Genomic DNA, 6,842 nt, shown 5'->3' with positions numbered 1-6,842 from the left:
TGTTAATATATCTCTGCAGACATTGGGTTTTTTGCAGGCAAATGGCCATCTTTAATGCTACACCATGCTAGTTTTATTTTACTTTTACAGAAAGAAATATATCAAGTACAAGAGTGGTTGGTTTTCCTTACAACACATATTCACATGTGTGCATGTTTATGTGTATTTTATTTACACACACACACACATGTGTATAGGTGTTGGTTCCGTGCATGTTTATACACTGAGAGCCCAAACTGGAGTCATGGAATGAAAATACTTTATATCAGGAACATACCCTTAAGGGGACTGGAGTTGAAGAGATATTCCAGTTTCCCACAAACTGGTTCTGGTTATACACATTTTCTGTGGTCGCTTGGGATTACCCATGGCAGTTGTGTGCAAATCTAGCCTTGCACAGGAACAGGGAGTGAGTCATACTGGGTGAGAGAAAGGAGCAAGGCCTGCTGCAGTAGCCAGCACAGGAAGCAACAAATCTCTCTGCCCAGTGGTTGCTTAGAGGGTGAATGGAAGCTTATGTCTCCATTTCCCCTTGGGATGACTGTAGGGAGAAATCAGACTCTGGTTCCATTTGAGCCCAATTCCTAACTCCTGTAATGATCACCCAGAGAACAAAGGATGGCCTTCCTTTTTATTTTTTTTTAATGAATTTTTATTCAAATTTCCAATAACCATTCCATTTATAATTTAACATCCAATTTAACTTATACATCTTTTAGACTTCCATCAGCCTATCTGACAATTTTCATATTTATCACAACTTCTCACATTTCCTAAATTTATGTTGCACTTTAACAATCCTTATTTTATCTTCTCTTTTAAGCGACATTCCTATCTGTTCTTTTCACAGAGCTTCCTAAGGATGGCCTTCCTTTTCCTCTGAAATGACTGAGAGTGCAGGGAGGATTTCTCTCACCTGACCCCCCTCACATGAGCTTCATAAAGTCCCTGCTGTGTGGGGGGGTGGGGGGGTGATTTAAAAGCATTTCAGTGGGTGGGAGAGGATGCTCCTTTGCCCATTAATCTTTACGGCTCACTTCTAAAGGCAGAAGGCATCAAAGCTCCACAACCCCTTTCATAATCATGTTAACCAGCAGTTAAATGGGAGGTGGAATGTGTGGGTGGGGGGTTATATCCAGCCTCTCTTTGCTTCCCCTCCCAGGTAACCATTCTCTTGCATGCACAGTCCCAGCAGCGGACCCAAGAGAAGGTGCACAAGTCTTCATTCACAAGGTTCCCCATCCAGCGCAGGATAAGTGTACAGAAGGATTACCACCCAGTCCAATCAGGGAATTTATATAGACAAGGAACTTATTCTTTAACTCATTGTGCTTTTGTGTTCATATCTGTCCTATGGAGGCAAGGGGTGTTCTTCCTCTTCTCTGCCAGAGATTCTTGCTCTTTTTGTGCATTTCTGTTCCCCCTGCCCTAAAGTATTTCACCTCAAGAGCTGGTGTGTTTCTGAAATCATTTATTGGTGGGATGCCACAAACCAAAAGTATATTCAAAAATAATATTGAATAAATATTTTAAATGCTTTGAAACTTGGATTACATTTCCTCCTTGAGAATGCAAGCTTTTGCCTGGGTTGGAATTAATAGGACTTTATGGCACTAATGCTTGGGAGATTGCAGCTGCAATCTCAACATAGCTAGACTAGTGAAGTTGCCCACGAAATGGGAGTGAGGAACTTGCAATCATAAATCCATTTTTAAAAAATATCCCTACATTATAATTTTGATGCAAACTTTACTGCAGGGCTTAATTGTTGTTTCACATTAAATTATGACTACCAGAAAATTCACACTGCACTGAAATGAATTCTTCCCCTCTTTTGCACACGTAATTAAGTTCTTACATTTTTTGGCTTATTTTACAAGGCTCTTTCCGCTCCAGACGCAGCCCCCTGGATTAGTATTCTGGATTTTATGTGGTTTTCATTTTATGTTCCTGCCTTATCTGCATATTGAAGATAATACTTTGAGCTGTAAGAAGTGCATACAAGCAATTTCATTTCATTGCAGTCAGTCAGTTTTTCATATTACCTAGCAGATCTCCCCTGAATGATATTTATTATGGGTTTATTTGCACAACATAATTTATTTTACCATGAATATCTGTTACTTTTAAAAAGTTATTCTAAACAAAACAAAGGCTGATGAGATACATGCAGTCATTATTTCACCTTAACATTCTTCCCAAAAACCTGTATTTGGGAATATAGATATTTACCAAGTTATGGTTGTGTCACTCCCAATTATAGGGCATCACCCTCATATTAGGCAGTGATCTGTGCTGAATTTCTCTTTAACTGTATTCATTACTTATTTCTTACTCATTTTTCCAGGGCTCAGGGTACTGTTGACAAGCATCCAACTGAAAAATGGTGGTCTAGACTAGAAAGACTTCACAAGCAATTTGTTATTTATTTACCTTTCTGACTTACTTCCTATTAAACATATCAATTTAGAATACACATACACACACAATTTCATATATAAAACAATTTCAAGTCTAACAACAACAACAACAACATATATTATTTATACAGCGCCCATCTGGCTGGGCTTCCCCAGCCACTCTGGGCAGCTTCCAGCAACATATTAAAATACAATAATTCATCAAATATTAAAAGCTTCCCTAAGCAGGGCTGCCTTCAGATGTCTTCTAAAAGTCAGATAGTTGTTTATTTCTTTGACATCTGGTGGGAGGGCGTTCCACAGGGCGCCACTACCGAGAACACAGATGAAGAAATCTCCAATAAAAAGGCTTGTTGAAAGAGGAAGGTCTGAAAAGATGACTGAAATGGTGTGTATCTGATGTTCAGTGAGAGGCTGTTCCAAAGCATGTTTGCCGCCACACTCAAGGCCCAATTCCTACTTCATATATGGTAGATGGGGCCTCCAGATAAGAAGGGAGCTAAAGAAGGCCCCTCTTTTGCAGAACACAGTTATCTGTTGTATATCGAAGGAATTAGATAATAGTTTTCCTGGTCCCAAGCATTGAATATTCATATCAGGACCTTGAATCTACATCCTGCCTGGAAGACATGGCATAGCAATGGACCCCAAAGTAGGGTCTGGAAAAGCTAGAGTAGGCATGAATTTATTTATTTATTTCCCCTTTCATTTAAATAAAAAAGCCTGGCAGGTTGGTATAACCATGTCAATAATATGCAAACTCAACAGCAAGTAAGTAACTGCAGTACCATAAATCACCTATGGTGTGTTCATTAGGAAACACATGAGTATGCAGACATGGAAAATAACAGATTTTCGGCAGGAAAACAGTGCAGGGAGGAAGGGTTTCATCCTCTTGCTCCATGGTCCTAATCCAGGGCTGCTTTTTGAACAGAAAAATATGCTGGGAATTCTAATCACAGAACTACCGCATCACATTCATCTGATCTGCAATTCTTACTGCCTTCATTGAAATGTGTGGCTCAGTCCTGTGCTTGTTTCTTTGGAGGTAAGTCCCATAGGCCCACATTCAAAAAGGTTTAAGTCCAAGAACGCAGACATAGGGTTGCAGCTATACCATGGCTGACCAGCTTGATTGGGACTTTTATGTTTGAACATTCAAATTCATATACCCCATGTATCCAAAGTAGTAGCACCAGACACCCAGGCTGTGTGACAGCATTGAGAATTAATATGAGGAAGGGCCCATTCTGCCATTTTGAATAACTAGTGGAATAGCAAATCACATAGTGCCCAACAAGCCAGTTTGAGGATGCCTGCACAATCCCATAAAAGAGAAGTCTGCCTCCAGATCTGCTGCACATGCCTTGTTCTACTTCCTTGGTCTTATTAGCATTAGAACACCAAAGCACTTACACATTTTTTTTACTTCACTTTCATTGTGAAGTAAATTTAAACTTGTATGCAAATGCTTGACTGTGAAGAACCTCAGCCTGAAGCAAATACATGAGCAAGTCAGCAAATTACCCCCAAAAGTCACAGTAAACAGCAATAATGGTTCCTCTTTGTTTATACTGCCGCGAACGTAGACATGTAATGCTGGCATCACATCACTTGTTTCACTGGAATCCCAGCACTTAAGTTTAACACCAAAATTATGCAGTTTTAGTATATAGTATTTATTATAGAGTAACCAACCTGCAAGTTAGGCACTTATGGTCTGCCAGGGGGGAAACACCTTTCATCTCTACACTTTCTCAGCAAACATTTAATTGTAGGATACAATGGAAATGTTTGACTGACTGACATAAATACACAGTAAACTGTTGTAAACAGAATTATCCATTTTTTAAAGATACCAGTCATTGCTTTAGAAAAATATGTCCACACAGAGTCTGAGAGTTCAACCAGACATGGCATAAAAAAATAGGTGTAAATCAGTTCTGAACAACAGCTCCAGGGGAGGGGTGTGTGTTTACATCCTTTCCTTGAGCTGTTTGGTTCAAGACATTTTGCTGACTGAGGAAGAAGAGCAAATAGCATCCCCATGCCAAGTTGCACAAAACTAAAGGCTGGCCAGGTTATTCTGGCTTCAGAGGCAGAAAATCCTACAAGCAGCTCTTCCTCTTCTACCAGCAAAAAATGCAAGGAAAAAATTAACTTGTATACTCATAAGCCAGTCCCATTGTGTATATTGCATGAGTAGTATTTTTTTCCCATTAATTTATATATTCATACACACGTGTCTCAAGGTAGTTTACTTAAATGGGGAGATGGGCAGCTTTAAAAACTGCACACAAACATGACAGCTAAAGGTAGTTTAAAAGCAATGGAGAGTAAGCACCTACAGCAGATACCTTTTCACTCAGCTGTTGTTGATTTATTACACATACACACTGCAGCAGTGCTTCCAGGAACTTCTTTAAAAAAACCATTATAAAATACAAAAAGCATTGCAATATTGTGAAACAGGAATGCATTGAAAGGATTAGGCTTTTGTTTTATTTTTAAATCCTTGCCTGGCACTGTAAGGACAGCAATATTGGTGACAGAAATTCCCTGGAGAGGAAAGTTCATATATGGTGAACTTAACTTTAGCGGCACCTACAGAAGAGCCTCAAAACATCTCTCAATACATAGGCAGGTTGAAATGGAAGCATGGGCTACTTCAGAGCATAAAGGGCTTCAAGGAGAACCTGAGGGCGTAAGGATGCTGTTGGAGGCCAGCTCTCCTCAGCCAGAGGTGGCGAAAACTCTGCACCAACTGGAGGGCACAGGTCTCCCATCCTCGCTTTAATGGGAGGCACCAGCATTTGGACTGGCACTCAGAAGTGGTCTGTCAGCTGGAGCAGTTCTTTAACAACCAGCAACATTTCAAAGTGACCAGGCACAGATAGCAACCTAGCAGCTGTAGTCAGGATCAACTGTATTTTCTGAGCAGACTTTGAAGGCAGCCCCATGTACACTGCATTACAGAAGCCATGCCTAAATGTTACCAGGACATGACCAACTGCGGTGAGACTCTTTGTCCAGGAAAGGCTGCTGCGGGTGCACAAGTCTAAACTGATGAAAATACTGCTTGCCACAGAGGCCACACAGACCTCCCACAGCAAGACTGGGTCCAGGAGTGCTCCCCCCCAGACTGGGAACTTAATCCTTCTGGGCAGTGCAACTCCAGCCAGTGCAGGTTGAGCAGTGTCTCCTTAAACAGACAAACTAACAGAACCTGCCTTGTTAGCACTGAGCTCCAGTCTGTGGCCCAACATATCAGCCAGCTCAAATCATGTTATTCACCAGCAGCTAGACACAGCACCTATGGTTTTCTTGAAAATAAGGTGTGAAAAAGACAGATTTCCTAACTGGAATGCAAAACACTATACATTGAAATGGAAACAGGGACTAAATTGTAATGTACAGTATCTGAAGTGCTTATCTGCTTTTTTATTTTATTTTATAAAAATAACAGGTTACCAAGAGCAGAGCTAAGAAGCGCTGCCACCTCCCAATATTAGAATTGTGACCTTTAATTTACAGCTTTCACCTTGAGAGCATAGATTGACAATAAATGTGTGAGTAATCACATAGACCTAAATGCAAGGATAGGGCCAGATGATTACAGTTTAGCATGGAAATACAGGTATAAAATTGGGTTTTCTGATGTGTCTGGCCTAGAAGCTCAACAGCAACCAAGGTTATCAAAGGACCAACACTGAAATTATGCTGGTGCCTGTCTCTTCAAATTTTCATGGCCGCTAAATTTATACATTCTAAATGGCTGTGCTAGTGGAGATATTCCTGGGGAATATACTTTCTTGTCAGGGTCAAAAACCAGTACAATTGACTACATGCTGTTTGATAGTGAATTACTAGCAAAAACTGTGTGATTACAAGTCCTTCCATATGTAGAGGGGGATCACTTCCCCTTATACCTGCAGGTATCCCTCAAAAACAAGACAATCTTTCTTAAAACAGTATACCCCACAGAGATTACCGCTTTAGAGCACCCTGGATGCCGAGTCAAATAGACCCCCACACTTGACAACAAATTGAAGAAGATTTTAGCTTCTGAAAATCTGTGCACACTCAAATGGCTCTGGGAACAATTCTAACCCAGAGGACCCACTTTTTGAATACAAGCGCCTGCTCCATCGTTTAAAACCCCACCTCTTTAACACCTCAGAGAAGACGCCAACTAAACCTATAACAATAAATAAACCCTGGTTTGATCACACCTGTTTGCAGGCCAAAAAAGCCTTGCTAAACGCTTATAAAGCCTCCCTGACATCTGATAACCATGCTAGGCAGCAAGCTTATCTCTCTGTTCATGCCCTAAAAAAAGAATACAAAGCTCTGATAACCCGCCAAAAGAACATTTATAGCAGAAAGTGCTGGTCAGAACTAATTATTGCGGCAAAAGCAAAA

Source organism: Podarcis raffonei, chromosome 11, assembly GCF_027172205.1.
Source record: "Podarcis raffonei isolate rPodRaf1 chromosome 11, rPodRaf1.pri, whole genome shotgun sequence".
NCBI lineage: Eukaryota > Metazoa > Chordata > Lepidosauria > Squamata > Lacertidae > Podarcis > Podarcis raffonei.
This window is presented reverse-complemented; position numbering follows the sequence as displayed.